A 16,220-nucleotide genomic window follows, 5' to 3' on the forward strand; every position below is an offset into this window, starting at 1 on the left:
GTTTTAGTTTGTTTAAGGAAATGAAAGATAGAGTTGGTGATAAGTTCATAAAAGGCACAAGTCTTCAGAAGTGACCATATTTATTGCTGTTTCTTACTCCATTCCTTCTAAGTACTTCCTGTCAGGTCTGCTTCTCTGTACTTCCTCTGGATTAAAATTACCTAGAAGTACAAGATTGTCTTCTTTTGACACATTGATGAGAAGGATCACTAGGTCTTTATATCTGTCATGTTGGGAGCATAAACTCTGAAAATGGTAGCATGACACTTCTCTACTAGTGGCAATTGTATTGTCATATACTCTTTGGAGAGGTATACAAAATTTGTTGACTAGATAAGATGTAATTTTGAAATTAACACTAACCTCATCATACTCTTCATTGAAGTAACCACTCCAGAAAACAAAAACGTGGATCCAACTTCAGCTTTAGTGAGTTGACCTTCATTTCCAACCTTTTTCACTTAGTGCTATTTTTTAGATGTGATATCTGCTGAATTCTGTCACAACAATAGCCGTTTGTCTTTCTGGTCTAGTGAATTTCATATTGTCCATAAGCATGCATATCTTCAATGAACTAATGATAAGTGAAATCATCACAAAAGTTTTTGTATTTTTTTGTGTGTCTACCCAGATTACAATTCTCATTTACTAGACAAGCAACACTGATTTGAACAGGTGAAATAGACCTGCTCAATTTTTAGGGGATCTTTTCTAGTCCCTTCCTTATGCCAGGAGATGAGCAGAGTTGTCCTTTCAAAACACTGCTCAGACACCCAGAGGGATACTGAGAAATCCTATTGACTGGGTTACTTCTGTGTCTAGGGTTATAACTATACCTCTCAGTGTATCTGCCCACACTTGAATCTTTGTCACTTTCACATAGTCACATGACTTTGAAATAGATCAAAAAATGATAAAATGATGTCATTTGACACACACATAAACTGAATTTAAGTGAGACAGAGTTGTGAGAAGTCTTTGATCTCATTCTGTCTTAAGAATTATTGAAGTTCAGAGGCAAGACAAAAGTCAAAATAACAGGAAATGACTTGGAATATAGTGAAGGATCTTGGTATCTTTGATGTCTGGCCTAACTTGGGGTATACATTCCCACTGACTCAGTGGAACTGAGGACTGTAGGATTAGGCTGTCTGCTGAAACAGTTTACTAGGGAGTGGCCATGACACTTGCTTCTGGGAGCCACATGTGATACTTAAGTCACAGGTAGACTCTTAAAATGCAAAACAGACATAAAAAGGCTGCTCTCAATATCCCAAATGGAATTGAAAGAAAAATCCATAAATACATGATTTACCAGAACAAAAAATACTTGAATTATAAGGTTACCATTTTATAGAAATGAAGAATGTTTTACAAATGCCTAACCAAGAGGTGATGGACTTAAAGTGCATGCATAGGCTGTTTGTATTTCCATTGCCATCGAGAGGGCTGAAGAGGTGGGTATAAATTGGGACTAGAAAAAAAGTGGAAGTCCACAAACTAGAAGTCCAGTGAACCTAGGTTCTTTGCTGCAGTGTTCTGTGAGGACTGGCCTAAAGAATATGAGGTTAGGAAAAAGATGGCTGGGGAACTCTGAACATGAATAGATAAATAAATATAAAAATTGGATAAAAGAGAGAGCACTATTAACTAAGGAAATCATGAATTGTCCCCCAGATGATGTATCCAGTTAACAGAGCTCTGAATATAACTAAGTGAAGAGTAGAAATGTAGAGTTTGCTCCAAGCATTGATTAAAGTATATACAAAAGATTGCTTGTGGGAAATATTGAAAAGGTTATTGAGAAAGCAATATACTGTGGGATGGGAAAGAATATGCAATAAATGGAAATATATACTGGAACAAGATTTTGAAGTGCTTGAAAATTCAAATCAATGTTTTATGGATGAACTAAGGAATAGAGTATTATATGTGTAATATATAGCATCTATTTATATCTATTTATTTCTGTTTGTGTCTATTTCCATCAATTTATGTATAGATATAGATATAGAGAGAAAGAGAGAGGAGAAGGAGGAGGAGGAGAGAGAGAGACAGAAACAGGAAATAGATAAATACACACACAGAGAGAGATAGAAGACAGAATGAAACAGAGAGAGACAGAGATGCAGAGAGTGAGAGAGAAACAGAGACAGACAGACAGACAGAAAGGCAGAGACAGAGAGAGAGACAGCAACCCCGTTTCTTTGTGATATTGTTCAGGGAATCTAAAGGAATCATAGGTGGTTAAGACAGCCTTTGGCTCTAAGTCACAAGACTTGTCCAATGACAAGCCATGGTGAAAGATACAAAACAATTCTGGTTCACCAACTTTTAATGATTTGGTGAAATTTTGGAATATGGAAAGTTTCTTCATGAATCTGATAGAGAGATAAATCTGAGTTAACTATAGTACATTGGTCCCTTTTTGCCTGGACTAGCTTTTAATCTCTTGGTATCAAAGTTGTTTCTTCAATAATATATGAGTTGTGTTTGATGATTATAAAGACTTCATTCCAGTCATAAAATCTTTTGATTATAATTCAGTCAAAACAGTCCAATCAGTTGTGTCCAAGGAGACTAATTTTATGCTTATTTTGTTGACTCTCTTAGCTCTGTCATCTTCTCATAAGATATAGAATAAAGTGACAAAAACTGAACAAAATATCCCCATTTATTAGCCACACCAAAATTTTCATTTGTGTACAGAAATAACATCAAAGGTTCAGGGACATATTAAAGGACATTATTGATGATCAGTGGGAATCTCAACCTCAATTTTAATGGAAAGTTTTAGTACCAGTGCCTATCTGAGCATTAGAAAGTGGAAAATTTATATTATGTGTGTTACTATAACTTAAAAAATTAGGGAAAATATTAAATTTACTCCCAAAATGGGCCCCAGGGCAATGACTCAGCTAAACTGTAAATTTTACAGCTAAGATATAAACCTCTGAAACTACTGGTTTTATAATATAAGCATCGGCAGAACTTTTTAACTTCACTTTTATTCATTTTCATATGCTATAACAAATTCTGGGCATAATTTAAAAGTTTAAGTACTGAGAAAGAACTTTCAATTGCTGTATTAGTTACAAATGCTTAGTAAACAGAAGGTATAAATTCCAATCCTGGCTAATTTATGTAAAAGAATTGAACTCTAGGTATACAAGGCAGTGCATGGGTCCCTAGAAATTTAGTCTCTCCCTTCCCACCTCCATGCTACCCTCTAGATATCTGTGAAATTGATATCAATAAAGTACAGGTATGATCTCTCTCTTCTGCTCAAGAAGTGATCCTTATTGCTATTAACATAAAATATAATCTCCATTTTTAAAAAAATAGAGTCCTTCATATCCTGGCTTTTTCTTTGATTGTTTGGAAAGAGCTACATTTTGACAGAACTTGGAGTAAAGAACCTGATTTCAGATATCAAATCTGCTAACAATTACCTGTGAGAATATGGGAAAGTTTCTTCTCTAAGCTTTAGATTCCTCATCTATTATATAAAAAACAAGTATAAACATTTATTGAAGAACATAATTCCTTAAAAATAAGAACTGGAAAGAACTATAGAGATGGAATTAAGCTCAAAGCATACTGTTCTTACTTTACCCACCTTTTTATGGTTTCTCCCTTTTTTTTCTATACTTCCATAAATATGGAAACATGTTTGAAATGCAAAATTTTATAAAAAGAATGTTGAAAATGATCTTTACATATAATTGGAAAAAATCAGCACTAAAAAAAGTGAAACAATTAGAATTGGACAAAAGGAAGCTCAACTCCATGAGATTTTTAAAAATTGAATAAAATCAAAGAAATAAACTAATTAGATAAAATGCAAAATAACTCATTAATGAAAACTGGCTTGGAAAATAGATAAAATTAAAATAATTTTAAAAATAGCATAATGTCATTTGAAGAAATTATCAAGCAGAGTTTTGGGAGCCATGATGGCAGAGTAAGTTGTAAATTGTTTCAATTTTCTCATATTCGCCTTCAAACAATCATTAAATGCTTTTCCAAAAGAAATCCTGGAAAAGCAGAACCAGTAGAAAGATAAAAAAATCATTTAGTAAAGAAACTTGGAAGATCCATAAAAAGGTTTATCTCACTTGAGTAAAAGGGGAATGTTGTTCACAATAGGAAATAGCCCAGAAAGATATCAGCAAACCCTACTTCAGTAAACTAGTGGGAAATCCCAAACTCCAATATGCTAGAACAAGGAAACATCAATACCAGGCTCCAGCCCTCACATGCCTCAACATAGCCCTGGAAATTGGCAGATTCCATTTCCAAAAAGTACCATGTGCTTTAACTAGGAAACAATCTTTATAGCAATTGTCTCTGAGAAAGACTTCATTTCTAAAATGGACAGAGAACTGACTCAGATTTATGAGGATACAAGCCATTCCATAGTTGGATAATAATCAAAAGATATAAACAGGTAGTTTTAGGGTAAAGAAATCAAAACTATAGAAGTGGTTACTACATCACTTCTGATTAGAGAAATAAAAATTAAAACAATCCTGAGGTATTACCTCACAGCTATGAGATTAAATAATGTGGCAAAAAAAGAGAAAGAAAATGAAAAATGTTGAGGAGAATGTGGGAAAATTGGGCCACTGATGCAGGTTTTTCTAATAAATTTATTTAAGTCTAATATGCATTACTTTATGAATCATATTCAGAGAGAAAAATCAGAGAAAAGTAAAAATCATAGCATGGGGAAAAACCATGGTAGAGAGAAAAAAAAAAATAAATCAACATAGCATGTGTTATTTACATTGTCTCTTTAGTTCATTTTCTGGGTCCAGGTGGCATTTTTTGTGCAAAGCCTATTGGGATTGCTTTGGATCACTTAATCACTGAGAAGAACTAAATCTTTCATAGTTGATTGTTGCACATGCTTGCTACTATTGCATACAATGTATTTCTGATTCTGCTTGTTTAAGCATCAGTTCCTGTAAATCTTTCTAGGCTTTTCTAAAATTGTCTTGTTCATCATTTTTGTAGAACAATATTCTATTTATCTTCATATACCACAACTTGTTCAGCCATTCCCCAGTTGATGGAAATCTACTCATTTTCCAATTCTGTGCTACCACAAAAAGAGCCAGTTTTCCACATGTGAGTCTTTTTCCCTTCTTCAAGATTTTCTTTGTCTACAAACCCACGGTAATAGCTTTAGAAATGCTGGATATACTTATACACTGTTGATGAAGTTAGAGAGCAATTTGGAACTCTGCTCAAAGGGTAACAAAACTGTGCACACTTCTTGATTACATGATATCACTCTTAGGTCTGTATCCCAAAGACATCACAAAAAGGGAAAAGCATATACATGTACAAAATATATTTATAGAAGCCATTTTCATGGTGTCAAAGACCTTTATAAGCTGATACAAAAAAAAAAAAAAAAACACCAAGAAAACTTTGCCAATAGTATCAGCAACATTGTGTGATAGTCAACTAAGAATGACCTAACTCTTTTTAGCAGCACAATGATCCAGGACAAATACAAAGAATTAATAAAGAAAAATATTATCCACAACTAGATAAAGAACTGATGGACTGTGAATGCAGATTGAAGCATTTGTAATTGACAACAAAGAGCTGAATTAAAAAAAATAATAATTACGTTCAAACACATGACTAAAAACATAAAATGCCAAACATGAAAAAGAAATTAGAAGGACTCAATACTGTTAAAATTATATTTCTATATGGAAAAATTATCCATGGAACTCCTAGGAACTTTATCATTTTTAATGTAGTTAAAAAGTTTACAGAAGGCAAAGGCGCTAGTTGATTGTTTTGGAATGATCACTAAAAAAATGAAGGGATGAGAAAACAACATGCATAAGAAGAAGGGAAAAGAGAGAGGTAGAATGCAGAAAATTTTCTCATGTAAAATAAGTATATAAGGAAGAGTTTTATAGAAGAGTGAAAAATTAATGGTTGTGCAGTGCTTGAACCTTAATCTTATTATTATTAGTTAAAAGAGGAAGGAATATATACATATTCAATTGTGTATAGAAATCTAACTTACCTTAGGGAAATAGGCAGGAAGGAGAATAATAAAATGAATGGACTGATTAAAAACAAGGTAGAATTAAAAGGGGTTGTTGTTAAAAGCAAAAAAAGACTTGAGGAAAGACATTTAAAAAAGAAGAAGAAACAGAAGAAAATGGGATGCAGAGACATACACAGTTACTAATCATAAGTGAGAATGTGAATGGCATGAATTCATCCTCAAAATGAAAGCAGATAATAGAATGAATTAGAAACCAATTCCATCCATGTGCTGTTCACAAGGGACATACTTGAAACAGAGAGACATGAAGAGAGTTAAAATAAAGGGAATTTAGCATTTTAGCAATGGTAAAAAAGAGAATTCAAAGTGAAAAAAAGTTAACAATTATGATTGCAAAGAAAAAAATAATACTAGAAATAAATACAAAAGAGAAGCAATAAAACTATATTTTGATAAAATGTACCATACACAATGAATTAATATAAAAAATTGCAACTATTTTCAACAAAGGTCTCATACAAAATTTAATCAAATTTATATATAAAAAATCAAAAAAGACCATTCCCCAATTGATAAATGGCCAGCTTTCTGAAAAAATCAAAGCTACTTATAGTCATATGAAACAATTCCTTAAGGCACTATTGATTAAAGATTTATAAATTTAAAATAAATCCATGATACTATTTCTCACCTGTCAAACTGTCTAATATGATAGAATGGGAAAAGATAAATGTTAGCGGGGATTTGGACAATTTAGACAGGGATGTCTTGTTGGTGAAGTTGTGAATTGATCAAACCATTCTAGAAAATAATTTGGAACCAGGTGCAATGAATATAAAACTGTGCATACCCTTTGATCTAACAATATTACTACTAGGTTTATGTCCCAAATAAAAAGAGAAATTATATATATATATATATATATATATATATATATATATATATAGCAAGTCTTTTTGTGATGCAAAGAATTGAAATTGAGAGGGCATCTTTTAATTGATTAATGGCTGAACATGTTGTGATAAATGATTGTTTGGGAATTCTGTGTCATAAGAAATGATGTGAGGAAACAAACAAAAACAAACAAACAAAAAAAAAAAACAAATTGCAAAATCTATATGAACTAATGCAAAGTGAATGGAGCAAAGCCAGGAGAACATTTTATATCACAATAACAACATTGTGTGATGATCAACTGTGAGTGATTTAGTCATTCTCAGCAATAGGATGATACAACTCCAAAAGACTCATAATAAAAAATGCTATACACATTTAGAGAAAGAGCTAATGTAGTCTGAATACAGATCAAACAGTTTTTCATATTATTTGTATTTTTAATAAAAAGAATAAATATATTTTGCATGATTTAATATGTGCAATTTATATCACATTTCTTGCTTTAGTAAGTGGAGGAATGATAAGAATAGGGGAGATAATTCTGAACTCTGTTTTTAAAATGTTAAAAACATATAAATAAGATATACTGAAAAAAGGAAAATATAGTAACTTTGTAATAAATATAATAGTATGCTTTATAAATCTGTGTATTTTATGAATTTAAATATATCATTCTGAAAGGAGTTTTCATAGGTTTCATCAGCTTGGGATCCATTACATAGAAATGGTTAATAAAAGTTGATCTTAGCTCTCTTCCAACTCTGGATTTATAATCCTATCAGTACTTGCTAACGCTGATTATGGGTAGATATATTCAACACTCTGGAGCACTTTTTTCTCCTTTGCAGATGAATTTTTAAACTCATTTCTTATATGTGCTCCTAAACCAAACTGATGATAATTTATCAAAGTGTTTGGTAAACCTTTAAATATTATTTACAAATCAATCACTATGATTAATAGCTTACTTATTATTTGTCAGGCACTTTACTAAGTCCTGGAAAATATAATCTTTCCTGCCTACAAGGAGCTTACTTTCTAGTAAAGGAGATGTATAGAGCCATAAGCATATATGAGATAAATATAGAATAAGTGGAAAGGCTTAGGCTTAGGCCAGCTAAAGGCCTTTGCAAGAAAGTGAATTATATATATGTGTATATTCTGTTGGTTATTAACAAAAAACCATCTAGTTATTTGGCCACATTTTCATACTTTCAATTGGTTGTTCAGATTCACAGAGAAATATTTTTAATAGTAGCATATGACTTTGGAAAATTTTGTTGAATATTAATAAGAGGGAAAAAGATGACAACTTCAAAAGGCAGCACCATTTTCTTTATGAACCAATTCCATTTTTCTTGTGTTTTATCTTCAAGATAAACATTTTGTTTATTGGAAAATTAAATTATTCTCCCTTTCATCAGAATGTACTTGTTTGTGAGTATAGCATGGCATCTTAATATGTCACTCTTTAGAGTGAATTGATCACTCTTCAGAGTGGATTGATAACCACAAGCTGAGCAGGAAGCCAAAGAGATTTGCAGTAGAATGATGCATAAATATAAAAAAGTACTATAGAAAGTAGAATTTTCATTTTAGCACAATGTTCTTTTAGAGGAAACCATAATTTAAAATCTTAAAATGTCAACTTTTTTTTGACCTGGTTTGCATGTGAAGATATATGAAGAAATCACGAGTTGTTTAGTGGAATTCCTTTTTATTTTATTGAAAGAAAGCATTCCTGTGCTATAGTTTTTTTATGGGCTATAATAAAATTTTAAGTTCTAGGTATATGCATTTGGGGAAGGAAAATGATAACCTGGACAGCAAAACTAAGAAGAGTGAACAGGATATTGATTTCCACATGACAAAATCTGGATGAACTAGAAATATTTCTCTCTTACCTATTATCCTCATAACAGTATAATTTGTCACACATCTCCTCAAACACAACTATTCAGCTCCTCAACATACTCCTCCATTTGCTACTCTTTAACCACAAATCAGCCTTACATAATGATACTCATACCCTTGTTCTTGCCACCATCCACATATGTATCACGTATATATTCAAGAATTCTGAAATTGCCTTATCCAACTGAAATCTTTTGATTTTTCACCTCTTCCTATGGCTTTATGTAATCCTATTCTTCATACACACTATAACATTGAATCCCATCAATTCCCTCCCAGAAAATATACCCTATACTCACCTTTCTCTTCTCCTTATCCTGAATCCTTGATGAACTAATGTAATTTCTTATTATTTTCTTTTCTTAAATCCTTGACTTTATTAAATCATAGTCAAGTCTCAACTTTGAATCAATCCTACCATTTGTTACTTTCACTCCTATATGTCTGTTGCTCAACAGAGATGAAAAAAAAAAAATCATGCAATCATTCTAAATGGGTCCACTATGAATTTATATTCCAAAACATCCTCACTGCATCCTCACTAAATCCTCACTGCAGTTAGATAATCCTACTATATTTCCCTTATCACCTTATTATTTAACTCTTCTTCATGGATCCTCCAACCTTTCCCTCCTTCCTTAAACCCTTCTTCAACTCTCAGTTGAAAACTGACTTATATTTTACAGAAAAACTAAGGCCCTTTGGAATGAACTCCCTCTTCTTTTCTCTCATCAGATGACTTCTTCCATTTTTTTCTTCTTCACCTTGTCTTACACTATGAAGTGATCCTACTTTTACCAAGGCTAAACCTTCTACCTACTCAAGTGATCCCATTCCATTCTGTCTCCTCCAATAAATTGTCTTTTTTTGTCATCCTCACTCTTTATCTCCCTCTCTATTGGTCTATTTATATTTTCTGCAAACATTCCCTTGTATCCCCATATCCTGGAGTTAAGGGGAGAGATCCTCCCACCCTTGATAACTATCATCTTATAGCTCTTCATAGCTAAATTCAAAAAGGTCATATATAATAAGTGTTTCAACTTTCCCTCCTTTCATTTTCTTCTTAAAGTCTTACAATTAGGATTCAGATCTTATTATTCCATTACAACTGCTATCTCCAAAGTTATTAAATTGCTAATGATCTCTCAGTTGTCAAGTCCAATGGACTTTTCTCAATCCTTAATCGCCTTAACCTCTGCAGCTTTTGATATTGATGATCATTCATTCCTCTTTGATCATCTTTTCCTAGATTTTCAGGAAATGATTCTCATGATTTTCTTCTAATATCTGACTATTTCTTCTTTATTTCCTTTGCTGATCTTCCTCAAAATCATGTCCCCTAATTATAAGTATATTTTAGTGTTTTCTCTTGGGTCATTTTATCTTCAAACTCTACTATTTATTTTAATGATCTCATCAGTTTCAATGGATTTAGTTACCATTTCTATGCAGCTGATTTTCAACTCTGACTCAGTTTTCTACTGTCTTCCAAACTTACATCTCCAGCTACCTTTCATACATTTTGAATCAAATGTTCAGTAGATATCTTAAACTCAGTCTTAAAATGGAGCCCATTATTTTCCCAAAAGAAGATTACTTCGTCAACCTTCCCTATCCCTATGGAGGGTAGCACCATTTTTCCATTACTACAATCTTCCAATCTCAGAGCCACCCTGGATTTATTTCTCACACCTCACATATCTAATTTGTTGTCAAAGAATATCAATTTTAAATTTTCAGACTCTCTCAAATATTCCTTCTTCTCTTCTCTTCCACTGATCCCTTTCTAGGGAAAAACTTCACCAGCTTATATCTTTATTACTAGGATAGTACTGATGGATCTGTCAGCTTGAAGACTCTCTACTTTCTAAACCATTCTTCATTCAACCAATTAAGTAATTTTCCTGTATTGCAAGTCTGATCATATCATGCCCTATGCAATAAATTCTAGTGTCTTCCGTCCTCTAGGAAAAAATAAAATTTTGTATTTGTTCAATTGTAATTGTATTTTTTTTTAATATTCAAACTCATTTATGACTTCCTACTTTGTTAAACTCTCACATCTTACAATTTGATATGTACTCTTCAATCCAATGATACTGGCTTCCTGGCTGGTTCTAAAATATGATATTACATCTTTGGACCATTTTGAGGTTTGGGGCATTTTCTCTTGCTAACTCCTTCCTCTGTTCTGACTACTGTAGTCTTTTACTCCCTTTAAATCCCAACTAAAGTCTCACTGTCTCCAACTCTTCTCAATTCTAGTGTGTTTCCTCTGATAATTTATTCTGTAAATATTTTGCTTTGTATGTAATTATTTTCAAGATTGTTTCCCCCATTATTTGTAAGCTTTCTGAGGACAGGAGCTATCTTTTACTTCTTTTTATATCAGGATGTAGCACAATGATTACCATAAGTGGATGCTTAATCAATATTGACTTATTGAATGTCATTTAGCTAGTAGTAAAAAAAAGTAATTGAAAAGTACTTCATGAAGGGACACAATAGCTCTATTCTGTCACGTAAAAGAGAGATAATACTTTTTTTTCTTTGCCCCAGAATAAAGAAATAGTGAAAGAGGAGAAAGACAGTCAAGTTTTCTGTTTAACATAAAAGCAGGAAAAAAATCTAATAACTGCAGTTACTGATAATTGAGAAAGGCTGCTTCCTGGACAAGTTGAATGAAGATACTTTGAGTATGATTTAAAGGTTATAAATTCTTGTTCAGGACAAGTTCAAGTAAATGGATTCAGAAACTTTCAAACTCTGAGATTTTAATACTCTAATGAAGAATTTCAGAAATCAATTTAAAAATAGTCAATTATCATAGATTACAATGAAAGACATAAAGAAAGAGTATATATTCTGTATTTAAGTTATTTCTCTCTTCTAGAGGGATGGTTATTTTAATTTATTCTCATAATGCCTTCCTGTTCATATAGCTTGCCAACACTAAAGAGAGTGAACCAGATAACAACTGTAATGTATTATCAATTGGGAATTATACTCTGAATTTTGTATTCTGGCCATTTCCTAGTCCTGGATCTTTGGGCATTGTTACAAATTGTTCTCTACAAGGTTGGGATCAGTTCACAATTCCACCAACAGTTCATTGTGTCCCAATTTTTCCACATACCTCCAATATATGTCATTTTTTCTTTTTTATCATATTAGCTAATCTGATACTTCTATTTTTTTTAACTTTGCATATCTATGATCAATAGTTGTTTAGAGAAATTTTCACATGACTATATTCAGGCTTGATTACTTTGAAAACTAACTGTTAATAACCGTTGACTATTTTTCAATTAGGAAATGGCTCTTATTTGACTCAGTTATTGAGAAAGGAAGCCTTTATTTGAGATACTTGCTATATTTTTTTCAAAGTTATGGTTACTAATTATATTCCCCTCCATCCTATTTTCTCCATTTATTCTTCTGTCTATCTATTTCTGTCTTTCTTTCACTCTTCTTTTCTCTGCCTCTGTTTCTGTCTTTCTCTCTTTCTTTGTCTCTATCTGCTTCTGGCTCTGCCTCTCTCTCTCTGTTTCTCTGTCTGTCTGTGTCTCCAGCCTCAAAAATGATTTTGCTTCTCACTACTTTTCTAAAATTCCCTCCCTTTTCTGTGGAGGATTTTCATATTTAACTGAGCCTATAGGCTGTACTTTCTTCAATCCAGTCCCACTGAGAGTAAAGTTCAAGTGGTCCTGCCTAACTTTCCCATCTTCCACTCCATTTCAAAAGTTCTTCTGTGACTCTTTTATGTGAAATAATTTATCTCCTTCATCTCCTTCTAACTTTCCCTTCTCCCAGCACATTAATTTATTTTTTAGATATCACCAAATCATATTCAACCAAAAGCTATACCTTATTTTTATATTTACTCATTCTGTCTCAATAATATAAAAAAATAGGAGTTAACAAGTATCATCTTTATGTATTGGAATATAACCAGTCCTGTTGAATTCCTTATTATTTTTGTTTCATGTTACCTTTTTGTGCTTCTCTTGAGTTTTTTATTTGAAAGTCAAATTTTCTATTCAGATCTAGCCTTTTCATTAGGTATGCTTGAAAGTCCTTTACTTCATTGTATTTCTATTTTTCCCCTGAAGAATTATACTCATTTTGCAGGGTCATATTCTATGCTCTCTGATATGTTAATGTAGAAGCTGCTAAATCTCATGTGATCTTGACTCTGGTGTCAGAGTATTTGGATTTCCCCCCCATCTGCTTGTATTATTTTCTCCTTAGTCTGGTACCTCTGGAATTTGTCTATAATATTCCTGAGAATTTTTATTTTGGGATCTCTTTTAGGAAATGATTTGTTGTTGTTTATCTAATTTCTTTATTTCTAAATAATTTTTTGGTTCTTAAATAGCAAATCAGTTTTCTAGTTATCAGTAATCTTTTTTATTGTTGGTTCTTTTTTCATTTATTTATCATCTGGTTCTAGTATATTATTTTAGTTTTCAAATATATATATATATATATATATATATATATATACATATATTAAAACAAATAGATTTAGATTACTTACTCAGGGTAACACAGTTAGTAAGTGTCAAGTGTCTGAGACTGAAATTGAACTCAGATCTTCCTAACTCCAGAGCTGGTTCTACTCACCCTTGATAATTTCTTGAAAGATATAGTTTAGGATCTTTTTCACTTGATCATGTCTTTCAAGTAGTCCAATAATTCTTAAATTGTCTGTTCTTGATCTATCTTCCAAGGTAATTCTTTTTCCTATGAGATATTTCACATTTTCTTCTTTCTTCCCCACTTTTACCTTTGTTTTCTTGTTTCATGCTTCATGTTCATATGTTCCATGAACTCATGGAGTTATTAGGTTCTACATGATCAATTCTAATTTTTAAGAATAATTTTATTCATTGAACTTTAGATCTTTTCCATTTTTCAGTTTTGATTATTTAAGGCCTTCTTCTTTTGCTTTTTCCTTTTTCCTTGCCTCTTTCTCCTTCTCCTCCTTCTTCTTCTTATTCTCCTCCTCTCCTCCTTCTTCCTTTCTAGATGTGTTTTCTTTCTTTTTATTTTTTTTTACAAATTGAGATTTTGTAGTTTAATATACTCTTTAAAAAGTACTTTAGCCTTCATATTATGAATTATAAAGTATAGCCTGAACTGAAAACTAGAAAAATACAAAAAGAGTAATAGTTACTGTAATCATTGTATTTTAAAAGTGACAGGTATTCTCTTTAAAAGTAGAATTTTGTTTTGTCATTCTTGTCATTAATTTTAAATTTCCTCTGATTTTCTTCATCATTTGTTTTACTTTCTTTTTTAAGGTGTTAATTTCTTCAGCATTTTTGGAGTCTATAATCAAGCCCTCTCCCCCCATAATTTTCTTGGATCACATATTTCTTTTCTGAGTTTTTCTTATACATCTCTTAGTAAAATTTTAAAATAATTTTGAGTGCTTTTAGGAACTGAGACCAATTCACATTTTTTTATTTGAGGCTTTGGATATAGCAATTTTAAAATTGTTGTCTTCTGAGTTTTGTTCTTGTCTCATATCATAGTAACTTTCTATAGTCAGTATCTTTTGTTATTGTGGTTGTGGTTGTAGTTGTGGCTGTTTACTCATTTTCCCAGTATATTTCTTGACTTTTAGGTTTCTGTTAAGTGAGCTATGTTTTCAGAGTTATAGGGAACTGGCAAGCTTCAGTTTTTTTTTTTCCCCTGCAGCTGTTTTTAGAGCTAGTTTTGTGGTCTGTAAACTTTCAATTCTTCCAACATGGTAAAATCTTGTTATTGTTCTGATTTGTGCTCAAGTCTATAAACCACCACAAGCACTCTTTTCTACCCTAAAACTATGACAAAGATTCCCATTCCTATCAGGCTGCAAGCCCTGATGTCCTTTTCAACTGAAGTCTGTCACCCAGGAATATAACCCAGATCCAATAAAGATAATAGAGCCATTCCCAGTGCCAGCAAAGATATTTTTATAATCTTTATTTTTGTATTAAAAAAAAAGTTTCCTTAGTTACTTATGAAACCATTTTTGTTACACAAGTGCAATAAATTTTTTTCGTATTTTTATATGAATCATGTTGGGAGAATAAAAAATCAGAACAAAAGGGAAAAACAACAAGAGGAAAAAAACAGAAAAAAATAAAAGTAAATGTAATATATGTTGATTTACATTCAGTCCCCATAGTTCTCTATCTGAATATTTATGGTGCTTTCCATCAAAAGTTTATTGGGATTGCCTTCGATCACTGTAGCACTGAACAGAACCAAGCCCATCATAATTGATCATCACACAATCTTCTTGTTGCTGTATACAATGTTTTCCTACTTCTACTTGTTTCATTCAGCTTCAATTTATGTAAATCTTTCCAAACATTTCTAAAATCAGTCTGTTCATTTTTATAGAACAATAATATTCTATTACTTTCATATACCACAGCTTGTTCTGTCATTCTCCAACTGATGGGGATCTCATTTTCCTATTCTTTGCCACTAGAAAAAGAACTGCTACAAACATTTTTGTACATATGTGTCCTTTTCCCTTTTTTATGATTTCTTTGGGATACAGACCCAGATCTGATGGATCAAAGGGTATGCAACCTTTTATAATCCTTTGAGCATAGTTCCAAATTGTTCTCCACAATAATTGCATCTTATCACAACTTGACTAACAATCCATTAGTATCAGTTTTTTTCACATTCTCTACAACATGTTTATTATCTTTTCCTATCATTTTAGGCAATCTGAGAAGTATGAAGTGGTAGCTCAGAGTTGTTTTAATTATCTAATCAATAGTGATTTAGAATATTTTCTCATGTGATTATTAGATGGCTTTAAGTGCTTCCTTTGAAAATGTCTCTTCATATCCTTTGATCACTTATCAATCGGGGAATGACTTGCATTTTTATAAATTTGAGTCAATTCTCTCTATTTTTTAGAAATGAGGCCTTTATCAAAAGACTTTCTGTAAAAAAAATGTTTTCTACCTTTCTACTCTCCTTCTAATCTTGGCTGAATTGACTTTGTGCAAAATTTTTTTGATTTAATATAATTAAAGTTATCAATTCTGCATTGTATAATATTCTCTAGTTATTCTATGGCCATAAATTCCTCCCTTCTCCAATATCTGGTATAGGTAAACTATCCCTTGCATTCCTAATTTGCTTATAATATCATTCTTTATGTCTAAACCATGAACCCACTTTTATCTTTTCTTGGTATGGGGTGTGAAATGTAGGTCTATGCAAAGTTTCTGACTTTTTTTTAGATTATAGGTGTACTTAAAAATAAGTGTCAGAGGTAAGATTTGGACTTTAGTCTTTCTGAATTCAGACCCAGTTTTCTATCTGGCATATAATCAAGAGAAATAAACAG

The sequence above is a fragment of the Sarcophilus harrisii genome, chromosome 2, assembly GCF_902635505.1.
Source record: "Sarcophilus harrisii chromosome 2, mSarHar1.11, whole genome shotgun sequence".
NCBI lineage: Eukaryota > Metazoa > Chordata > Mammalia > Dasyuromorphia > Dasyuridae > Sarcophilus > Sarcophilus harrisii.